This window comes from Arachis duranensis, chromosome 9, assembly GCF_000817695.3.
Source record: "Arachis duranensis cultivar V14167 chromosome 9, aradu.V14167.gnm2.J7QH, whole genome shotgun sequence".
Classification (NCBI taxonomy): domain Eukaryota; kingdom Viridiplantae; phylum Streptophyta; class Magnoliopsida; order Fabales; family Fabaceae; genus Arachis; species Arachis duranensis.
The window spans coordinates 38679302-38691178 of record NC_029780.3 but is presented as its reverse complement, the minus strand read 5'-3'; the positions used below and the strand labels follow the sequence as shown (position 1 = coordinate 38691178).

The following is an 11877-nucleotide window of genomic DNA, read 5'->3' as shown; positions in this document are numbered from 1 at the left end:
GGTTATAATAGGATTAGAGAAAGGGGGTTGAATATATGCCTTTCTTTTAAGTTACTGAAATGGCCCTTTAAAGTAAACTTTCAATTCTAATTCTGTTTGAACTCAGCAGCAGAAAATTTATGAGACAATTTATTTTTATCTTATGAATATCAGAAAACATAACATAGCAGAGAAGAGAGAAGCTAACACCAGCATGTATCCTGGTTTAGTTGCCATGTGCTATGCAGCCTACGTCCAGTCTCCTCCACAACAATGGAGGAATTTCCATTATAGTTATAACTATTACATACACCAATTCCACAGGATTGACACAATCCTTTCACATTCAAGTTCTAACCTAACTTGACATTGGCTATGCTAATACATAACTCTTCAATCTTAGTGCTAACCCAACTAAGAAAGGGATACCTCACAGGTACAAGATACAAGACACAGACATACCTAAAAAATCTGAAATAACACTAGACTTTTCTCTCAAGTGTATTGATGAGCGGATAATTTATACGCTTTTTGGCATTATTTTTAGGTAGTTTTTAGTATGATTTAGTTAGTTTTTAGTATATAATTATAAGTTTTTATGCAAAAATCACATTTTTGGACTTTACTATGAGTTTGTGTGTTTTTCTATGATTTCAGGTATTTTCTGGCTGAAATTGAGGGACCTGAGCAAAAATCTGATTCAGAGGCTGAAAAAGGACTGAAGATGCTATTGGATTCTGACCACCCTGCACTCGAAGTGGATTTTCTGGAGTTACAGAAGTCTAATTCGTGCGCACTTAATTGCGTTGAAAAGTAGACATCTTGGGCTTTCCAGCAATGTATAATAATTCATACTTTACCTGAGATTTAATGGCCCAAATTGGCGTCAAAACGCCGGTTAGAGACCCCTTTTTTGGTGTTAAATGCCAAAACTGGCATAAAAGCTGGAGTTAAACGCCTAAACTGGCACCAGAGTTGGTGTTTAACTCCAAGAAAAGCCTATACACGTGAAAGCTTCAATGCTCAGCCCAAGCACACACCAAGTGGGCCCCGAAAGTAGATTTCTGCACTATCTACCTTAGTTACTCATTTTTTGTAAACCCTAGTTACTAGTTTTAGTATAAATATTACTTCTTCTCATTGTATTAGACATCTTGGTTATTCTGGTTCCCCCTCTGGGGCCAAAACCAATGAACACCATTATCACTTATGTATTTTCAACGGTGGAGTTTCTACACCTCATAGATTAAGGTGTGGAGCTCTGCTATTCCTCATGAATTAATGCAATTACTACTGTTTTCTATTCAATTTAAGCTTATTCCTGTTCTAAGATATTCATTCGCACTTCAACATGATGAATGTGATGATCAAGTGACACTTATCATCATTCTCACTTATGAACGCGTGCCTGACAACCATTTCCGTTCTACCTGAAAACAAGCTTGAATGCATATCTCTTGGCCTCCTGATCCACGATGCATGGTTGCCTCTCTTGACAACAGAGCCTTCCATTCCGTGAGATCAGAGTCTTCATGGTATAAGCTAGAATCAATTGGCAGCATCCTTGAGATCCGAAAAGTCTAAACATTGTCTGTGGTATTCCGAGTAGGATCTGGGATGGGATGACTATGACAAGCTTCAAACTCGCGAGTGCTGGGCACAGTGACAGTACGCAAAAGGATCATTGGATCTTACTCTGACACAATCGAGAACCGACAGATGATTAGCCCTACGTTACCCGTAGTCGGACCATTTTCACTGAGAGGATGGATGGTAGCCATTGACAACGGTGATCCCCCAACATATAGCTTGCCATGGAAAGGAGTACGTATGACTGGATGAAGGCAGTAGGAAAGCAGAGATTCAAAAGGAGCAAAGCATCTCCACATGCTTATCTGAAATTCCTACCAATGAATTACATAAGTATCTCTATCCTATTTTATGTTTTATTTGTCTTTTAATTATCAAAATCCAATAACCATTTGAATCTGTCTGACTGAGATTTACAAGATGACCAAAGCTTGCTTCAAGCCAACAATCTCCGTGGGATCGACCCTTACTCACGTAAGGTATTACTTGGACGATCCAGTGCACTTGCTATTTAGTTGTGCGGAGTTGTGAAAAGTGTGATCCCAATTTCATGCACCAAGTTTTTGGCGCCGTTGCTGGGGATTGTTCGAGTTTGGACAACTGACGGTTCATCTTGTTCCTTAGATTAGGTATTTTTATTTTTATTTTTTTTCTTCAGAATTTTTAAGAATGAATTCTAGAGTTTCAGATGATGCTTTTATCATCACAGGAGCTAGTTGATTCCCATCAATTAAAAAAATGTATAAAATCATAAAAACAAAAAATTTCATGTTTCTTGTTTGAGTCTAGTGTCACATTCTAAGTTTGGTGTCAATTGCATGTTTTTAATACTCATAGCATTTTTCGAAAATTCATGCATTATGTTCTTCATTGATCTTCAAGTTGTTCTTGATGATTTTCTTTGTCTGATCTTTAGATTCTCTTGTTGTGTATCTTTTGTTGTTTCTCATGTGCATTCTCAAATTGTTAGTGTCTCTAGTACGAAAATTTCTAAGTTTGGTGTCTTGCATGTCTTTCTTTTCTTAAAAATTTTCAAAAATTTGTTCTTGATGTTCATCTTGACATTCAAAGTGTTCTTGCATGCATTCCTTTGTTTGATCTTAGTTTTCTATGTTTAGTTTCATTTTGGTATTTTTTTCTCTCATCATTAAAAATTCAAAAAAAAATTTTAAAAATTATGTCTTTTCAAGTCAATAATACAAAGAATTGAAGATTCAAAAGATACAGCAGAGGAATCACAGAGAAAAAGTTGGGCGTTCAAAACACCCAGTAAAGAAGGATTTCTGGCGTTTAAATGCCAGCCAGGGTACCTGGCTGGGCGTTTAACGCCCAAGGAGGTAGCCAAGTGGGCGTTAAATGCCAGAATGGATACCATTCTGGGCGTTTAATGCCAGGATAACACCAAGGAGGTAATTTTGTTTTCAATTCAAATCTTTTTCAAAATTTCAAGTTTTAAAACTAATTTTTCAAAATCTTATCTTTTTCATATCCTCTCTTATCAATCATATCTTTTTCAAAATCAAATCTTTTTCATTTTTCTTTTAATATTTTCAAAATTCCTTGCTAACAATTAATGTTTTGATTCAAAAATTTCAAGTTTGTTACTTTCTTGTTAAGAAAGGTTCAATCTTTGAATTCTAGAATCATATCTTTCAATTTCTTGTTAGTCAAGTCATCAATTTTAAAAATCAAATCTTTTTCAACCATATCTTTTCAATCATATCTTTTTAAAAATCAAATTTTCTTCAATCATATCTTTTCAATCATATCGTTTTAAAATCAAATCTTTTTCAATCATATCTCTTTTATTTTTATTTCAAAATCTTTTTCTAACTTCTTATCATTTCAAATCTTTTTCTATTTCTTATCTTTTTCAAAACAACCTAACCACTTTCTCACTTTCAATTTTTGAAAACCATCAACAACTTTTTCAAAATTCTTTTTAATTATTTTTAATTTTTATTTTTTAATTTTATTTAAACAAAAAATGTTTTCGAAAAGTTTCTTCCCCCCTTTTCACCTCCTTCTATTTAAGGACTAACACTTCTCCTCTATTAGCAATTTGGACTCTCTCCCTCTCTATAAGTTCGAATTCTCTATCTCATTCTTCTATTCTTCTTTTCCTTTGACACATCAAGGAATCTCTATACTGTGGCGTAGAGGATTCCATACTTTCTTTGTTTTCTTCTCTTTCATATGAGTAGGAACAAAGATAAAGGCATTCTTGTTGAAGCTGATCCTAAACCTAAAAGGACTCTGAAGAGGAAGCTAAGAGAAGCTAAAACACAGCTCTTTGGAGAGGATCTGGCAAAAATGTTTGAAAAAGAAGAAGACATGGTAGTCGAAAATAACAACAATGCCAACAATGCAAGGAAGGTGCTTGGTGACTTTACTGCACCAACTCCCAACTTCTATAGGAGAAGCATCTCTATTCCTACCATTGGAGCAAACAACTTTGAGCTTAACCCTCAATTAGTTTCTCTGATGCAACAGAATTGCAAGTTTTATGGACTTCCATTGGAAGATCCTCATCAGTTCTTGGCTGAATTTTTGCAAATCTGTGACACTGTTAAGACCAATGGAGTTGATCCCGAGGTCTACAGACTTATGCTTTTCCCTTTTGCTGTAAGAGACAAAGCTAGTATATGGTTGAACTCACAACCTAGAGACAGCATGAACTCTTGGGAAAAGCTGGTCAATGCCTTCTTAGCTAAATTCTTTCCACCTCAAAAGATGAGTAAGCTTAGAGTGGAAGTTCAAACCTTCAAACAGAAGGAAGGTGAATCCCTCTATGAAGCATGGGAAAAATACAAGCAATTGATCAGAAGGTGTCCTTCTGACATGCTTTTAGAATGGAGCATCATAGGTATCTTCTATGATGGTCTGTCTGAGTTATGCAAGATGTCATTGGACCATTCTGCAGGTGGATCTATTCATCTGAAGAAAACGCCTGCAGAAGTCCAGGAACTCATTGAAATAGTTACAAATAATCAGTTCATGTACACTTTTGAAATAAATCCTGTGAACAATGGGACAACTCAGAAGAAAGGAGTTCTTGAGATTGATACTCTGAATGCTATATTGGCTCAGAACACAATATTGACTCAGCAAGTCAATATGATTTCTCAAAATCTGACTGGATTGCAAGCTGCATCTGGCAGTGCTAAAGAAGCCTCCTCTAAAGGAGAAGCTTATGACCCTGAGAATCCTATAATGGAAGAGGTGAATTACATGGGAGAACCGTATGGAAACACCTACAATTCTTCATGGAGGAATCATCCTAATTTCTCATGGAAGGATCAACAGAAGCCTCAATAAGGCTTCAATAACAATAATGGTGGGAGAAACAGGTTTGGCAATAGCAAGCCTTTTCCATCATCTTCTCAGCAACAGACAGAGAATTCTGAGTAGAGCCTCTCTAGCTTAGCAAACATAGTCTCTGATCTATCTAAGACCACCCTCAATTTCATGACTGAGGCACGGTCCTCCATCAGAAATTTTGAAGCACAAGTGGGTTAGCTGAGTAAAAGAGTTACTGAAACTCCTCCTAGCACTCTTCCAAGTAATACAGAAGAGAATCTAAAAAGAGAGTGCAAGGCCATAACCATGACCAACATGGCCGAACCTGTAGAGGAGGGAAAGACAGTGATTCCCAGTGAGGAAGACCTCATGGGACGTCTACTGACCACTAGGGAGTTCCCACCTGAGGAACCAAAGGAATCTGAGGCTCATTTAGAGACCATAGAGATTCCATTGAACTTCCTATTACCATTCCTACTATTGAGGAGCAAATTGATCAGTATCTAGGAGCAATCATGAAGCTGAATGCCAAATTATTTGGTAATGAGACTTGGGAGGATGAACCTTTATTGCTCATTAATGAACTAAATGCCTTGGCTCAGTTGAAGATACCTCAAAAGAAACCGGATCCCGGAAGGTTCTTAATACCTTGCACCATTGGCACCATGACCTTTGAGAAGGCTCTGTGTGACCTAGGGTCAAGTGTAAATCTCATGCCACTCTCTGTAATGGAGAAACTAGGGATCTTTGAGGTACAAGCTGTAAGAATCTCACTAGAAATGGCAGACAAATCAAAGAAACAGGCTTATGGACTTGTAGAAGATGTCTTGGTAAAGGTTGAAGACCTTTACATCCCTGCTGATTTCATAATCCTAGAGACTGGGAAGGATGAGGATGAATCCATTATCCTTGGAAGATCCTTCCTAACCACAGCAAAGGCTGTGATTGATGTAGACAGAGGAGAGCTAGTCCTTCAAGTGAATGAGGACTACCTTGTGTTTAAGGCTCAATGATCTCCTTCTGTATACATGGAGAAGAAGCATGAAAAGCTTCTCTCAATACAGAGTCAAACAAAGCCCCCACATTCAAACCCTAAGTTTGGTGTTAGGAGGCCCCAACCATGCTCTGAATATATGTGAAGCTCCATGAGAGCTCACTGTCAAGCTATTGACATTAAAGAAGCGCTTGTTGGGAGGCAACCCAATTTTTACTTATCTATGTTGCATTTCTATTTTCCATTGTTATTTTATGTTTTCTTTAGGATGATGATCATGTGGAGTCACAAAAACAAAAGCAAAAATAAAAAACAGCATTGAAAATAGCACACCCTAGAGGATGAGCTTATTGGCATTTAAACGCCAGTAAGGGTAGCAGAAAAGGGCACCAGACTGGCGTTTAACGCCAGAAAAGGGCATAGAGTTGGCATTAAATGCCAGAAAGGGAAGAAAAGCTGGCGTTAAACGCCAGAAATGGGCAGCAACCTGGCATTTAATGCTAGGATTGGCACTCAAAGGGGCGTTTACACACCAAAACGGTGCAGGAATGAGAAATCCTTGACACCTCAGGATCTGTGGATCCCACAGGATCCCCACCTACCTCAACTCACTCTTTCTCTTCTTCACACATTCCAATAATACCCTTCCCCAAATACCCCTCACTAATCACCTCCATTTCTCTTCCCCATCACCACTTCACCAATCACATCCATCCACTCTTCCCCAAAACTCCCACTTACCTCTCTATTCAAATTCAAACACTTTCCCTCCCAACCCCAACCCCTAATACATGAACCCTACCCCTCCTTCCACTCCGATAAAAATCCCACATCTCTCCTTCATTTTCACACATCATATACACTTTTCCTCTTTTTGGCTGAACCTTTTTTCACCCTCTTTCTCCTCTATTTCTTCTTTCTTTCTGTCTTTCTTCCTTCTTTTACTTGGGGACGAGCAAACCTTTTAAGTTTGGTGTGGAAAAAGCATTGCTTTTTGTGTTTCCATAACCATTTATGGCACCTAAGGCCGGAGAAACCTCTAGAAAGAGGAAAGGGAAAGCAAAAGCTTCCACCTCCGAGTCATAGGAGATGGAAAGATTCATCTCAAAGGTTCATCAAGACCACTTCTATAAAGTTGTGGCCAAGAAGAAGGTGATTCCTGAGGTCCCTTTCATGCTCAAAAGGAATGAGTATCCGGAGATCCGACATGAGATTCGAAGAAAAGGTTTTGAAGTTCTCACCAACCCCATTCAACAAGTCAGAATCTTAATGGTTCAAGAGTACTATGCTAATGCATGGATCACTAGAAACCATGATCAAAGTATGAATCCGAACCCAAAGAATTAGCTCACAATGGCTCGGGGGAAATACTTAGACTTCAGTCCGGAAAATGTAAGGTTGGCATTCAACTTTCTAATGATGCAAGGAGATGCATGCCCCTAGAATAGAAGGGTCAACTTTGATCAAAGGTTGGACCAAGTCCTCATGGACATATGTGTGGAAGGAGCTCAGTGAAAAAGAAACTCCAAAGGTAAGCCGGTTCAATTGAGAAGGCATGACCTTAAACCCGTGGCTAGAGGATGGTTAGAGTTCATCCAACGCTCTATTATTCCTACTAGCAACTGGTCTGAAGTAACTGTGGATTGGGCTATCATGATCCATAGTATCATGATTGGAGAGGAAGTGGAAGTTCATGAGATCATACCTCTAGAACTATACAAGGTTGCTGATAAACCTTCCACTTTAGCAAGGTTAGCCTTCCCTCATCTCATCTGTCACCTATGCAATTTAGCTGGAATTGTCATAGAGGAAGACATCCTCATTGAAGAGGACAAGCCTATCACTAAAAAGAGGATGGAGCAAATAAGAGAGCCCACTCATGGACCTCAACAAGAGCATGAGGAAGTCCCTCATCAAGAAATCCCTGAGATGCCTCAAGGGATGCATTTTCCTCCACACAACTATTGGGAGCAACTCAACACTTCTTTGGGAGATTTGAGTTCCAATATGGAGCAACTAAGGATGGAGCACCAATAGCACTCCATTATTCTCCATGAAATTAGAGAGGATCAAATAGCCATGAGGGAAGAGCAACAAAGGCAAGGAAGAGACATAGAGGAACTCAAGCGTTCCATTGGATCTTTAAGAGGAAGAACTAGCCGCCATCACTAAGGTGGACCCGTTCTTTGATTTCCTTGTTCTTATCTTTCTATTTTTCGATTTTTATGCTTTATGTGTTATCTATGTTTGTGTCTTCATTACATAATCATTAGTGTCTAATATCTATGTTGTAAGGCTATGAATGTCCTATGAACCCTTCACCTTTCTTAAATGAAAAATGTGCCTAATTGCAAAAGAACAAGAAGTACTTGAATTTCAAAATTTATCTTGAAATTAGTTTGATTATTTTGATGTGGTGGCAATACTTTTTGTCTTCTGAATGAATGCTTGAACAGTGCATATTTTTTATAGTAAAGTTTATGAATGTTAAATTTGTTGGCTCTTGAAAGAATGATGAACAAAGAAAAATGTTATTGATAATCTGAAAAATCATGAAATTGATTCTTGAAGCAAGAAAAAGCAGTGAATAACAAAGCTTGCGAAAAAAATGGCAAAAAGGAAAAAGCAAGCAGAAAAAGCCAATAGCCCTTAAAACCAAAAGGGAAGGGTAAAAAAGATCCAAGGCTTTGAGCATTAATGGATAGGAGGGCCCAAAGGAATAAAATCCTGGCCTAAGCAGCTAAATCAAGCTGTCCCTAACCATGTGCTTGTGGCATGAAGGTCCAAGTGAAAAACTTGAGACTGAGTGGTTAAAGTCGTGATCCAAAGCAAAAAGAGTGTGCTTAAGAACTATGGACACCTCTAACTGGGGACTCTAGCAAAGCTGAGTCACAATCTGAAAAAGTTCACCCAGTTATGTGTCTGTGGCATTTATGTATCTGGTGGTAATAATGGAAAACAAAGTGCTTAAGGCCACAGCCAAGACTCATAAAGTAGCTGTGTTCAAGAATCAATGTACTGAAATAGGAGAATCAATAACACTATCTAAATTCTGAGTTCCTAATGGATGCCAATCATTTTGAACTTCAAATGATAAAGTGAGATGCCAAAACTGTTAAGAAGCAAAAAGCTACTAGTCCCACTCATTTGATTAAAGCTAAGCTTCATTGATAATTTGGAATTCATTGTATATTCTCTTCTTTTTATTCTATTTTGTTTTCAGTTGCTTGGGGACAAGCAACAATTTAAGTTTGGTGTTGTGATGAGCGGATAATTTACACGCTTTTTGGCATTGTTTTTAGGTAGTTTTAGTATGATTTAGTTAATTTTTAGTATATAATTATTAGTTTTTATGAAAAAATCATATTTCTGGACTTTACTATGATTTTGTGTGTTTTTCTGTGATTTTAGGTATTTTATGGCTGAAATTGGGGGACCTGAGCAAAAATCTGATTCAGAGGCTGAAAGAGGACTGAAGATGCTGTTGGATTCTGACCTCCCTGCACTCGAAGTGGATTTTCTGGAGTTACAGAAGTCCAATTGCGGCATACTTAATTGTGTTGGAAATTAGACATCTTGGGCTTTCCAGCAATATATAACAGTTCATACTTTGTCCGAGATTTGATGGCCCAAATTGGCGTCAAAACGCTGGTCAGAGACCTCTTTTTTGGCGTTAAACGCCAAAACTGGCATAAAAGATGGAGTTAAACGCCCAAACTGGCACCAGAGTTGGCGTTTAATCCAAGAAAAGCCTATGCACGTGAAAGCTTCAATGCTCAGCCCAAGCAAACACCAAGTGGGCCCCAAAAGTGGATTTTTGCACTATCTACCTTAGTTACTCATTTTCTGTAAACCCTAGCTACTAGTTTTAGTATAAATATTACTTCTTCTCATTGTATTAGACATCTTGGTTATTCTGGTTCCCCCTCTGGGGCCGAAACCAATGAACACCATTATCACTTATGTATTTTTAACGGTGGAGTTTCTACACCTCATAGATTAAGGTGTGGAGCTCTGCTGTTCCTCATGAATTAATACAATTACTATTGTTTTCTATCAATTCAAGCTTATTCTTGTTTTAAGATATCCATTCGCACTTCAACATGATGAATGTGATGATCAAGTGACACTCATCACCATTCTCACTTATGAACGCATGCCTGACAACCACTTCCGTTCTACCTGAAAACAAGCTTGAATGCATATCTCTTGGCCTCCTGGTCCACGACGTATGGTTTCCTCTCCTGACAACAGAGCCTTACATTCCGTGAGATCAGAGTCTTCGTGGTATAAGCTAGAATCAATTGGCTGCATCCTTGAGATCCAGAAAGTCTAAACCTTGTCTGTGGTATTCTGAGTAGGATCTGGGATGGGATGACTGTGACGAGCTTCAAACTCGTGAGTTCTGGGCACAGTGAAAGTGCGCAAAAGGATCATTGGATCTTATTCGGACACGATCGAGAACTGACAGATGATTAGCCCTACGTTACCCGTAGCTAGACCATTTTCACTGAGAGGACGGATGGTAGCCATTGACAACGGTGATCCCCTAACATACAGCTTGCCATGGAAAGGAGTACGCATGACTCGATGAAGGCAGTAGGAAAGCAGGGATTCAAAAGGAGCAAAGCATCTCCATACGCTTATCTAAAATTCCTAACAATGAATTACATAAGTATCTCTATCCTATTTTATGTTTTATCTGTCTTTTAATTATCAAAATCCCATAACCATTTGAATCTGCCTGACTGAGATTTACAAGATGACCATAGCTTGCTTCAAGCCAACAATCTTCGTGGGATCGACCCTTACTCACGTAAGGTATTACTTGGATGACCCAGTGCACTTGCTGGTTAGTTGTGCGGAGTTGTAAAAAGTGTGATCATAATTTCGTGCACCATGTATCACTGAACCTCTTTCCACTCATAGGCTTTTACTTGAGCTCTCTTAATTTGCCTTTTCACTTAAGAAATTACAGAAAGATAAACATTGAAAAGTAAAATACAATCTGTAAAACCATGAAGGAGATTGACTCATCAACATCCTCTTTGTTATGTGATAAACCAGATTTGCATGCCTCTAATTTAGCTCTTCAGTATTGGCTGAATGCTTCTTTGAAAGAAAGCATTATACAAGTAGAGGAACTTCTTCAGGGAACTCTTCATCGAATACAACTCACCAAAGTCTGGTTTTTTCTCCTTAGTTCTGAAAGAAAAAAAATCCTCTTTTATCTCCTTGCATGTAGCTTGGTTGCTCTTCTTAGGTCAACCCTTGAGCAGTGTGCTTCACCAACCCAGCCGTTCACTTTCTTCCATTTACCTCCAAAAATAAAATGCTGGAACAGACCCTTTTTTGCTTGACTGAAAGCCTTAGATCAGCAAAGATACAAGTTTCGAAGGTAAACTTGAATCTAAACCATTTATTTTTGCTTTGGCTCCAAGTTCCTTTGTTGACCGTTGATCCACAGCAGAACTCCATAACATCCATTTTTTTATTTTACCAGAAATGGGTATGAGTAGAAGAAGGTAGGTTTCAATCAAGCTATCAACATGCATATAAATAGAAACATTCTACCTTTATCTTATGATTAAGCTAGAGGAGCCCTTTGCTTTTGGCTTCATTGATTTGACCTTTTCTTCAAGAAGCTTCTTCTTTTTTTTTTCTTTGTGTATTGTTCGAAAGACCAAGCTTGTGACCAGGAACTCTTCTTTTCTTCTAGGATGTGAACCCTAGCATAGCCATCTTGTCATGCATGGGTAGGAGAGGAGAAGAACGAGAATAGAGAGTTGGTTCCGTGGAGAAGGGATTAGTTCATATGCAAATGAACTTTAGTTACTTGGTTAGCCACTAAGTTAGATAAGGAATGGACTTGGATCACCTAATGGGCTTGCTTATGAATATGGGCTCACTTCATCAAATTTAAGGCCTATGTGATTAGGCTCTCATTCTTTCTTTGATGAAATGAGTAGGAAGGATGAAGCTCTCTTTTTTGTGTTTTGTTGCTAATCGGAGCT

The 11877-nt window shown here is 38.3% G+C and overlaps 1 non-coding gene across 1 annotated transcript; it reads right to left on the bottom strand.

The window, feature by feature from the left end:
* Nucleotides 1–4308: 4308 nt before the first annotated feature.
* Nucleotides 4309–4416, bottom strand: LOC127742020 (small nucleolar RNA R71). Its single transcript, XR_008003207.1, has one exon. It is a non-coding gene; the product is annotated as a small nucleolar RNA R71 (small nucleolar RNA).
* Between the last annotated feature and the right edge of the window lie 7461 nt (nucleotides 4417–11877).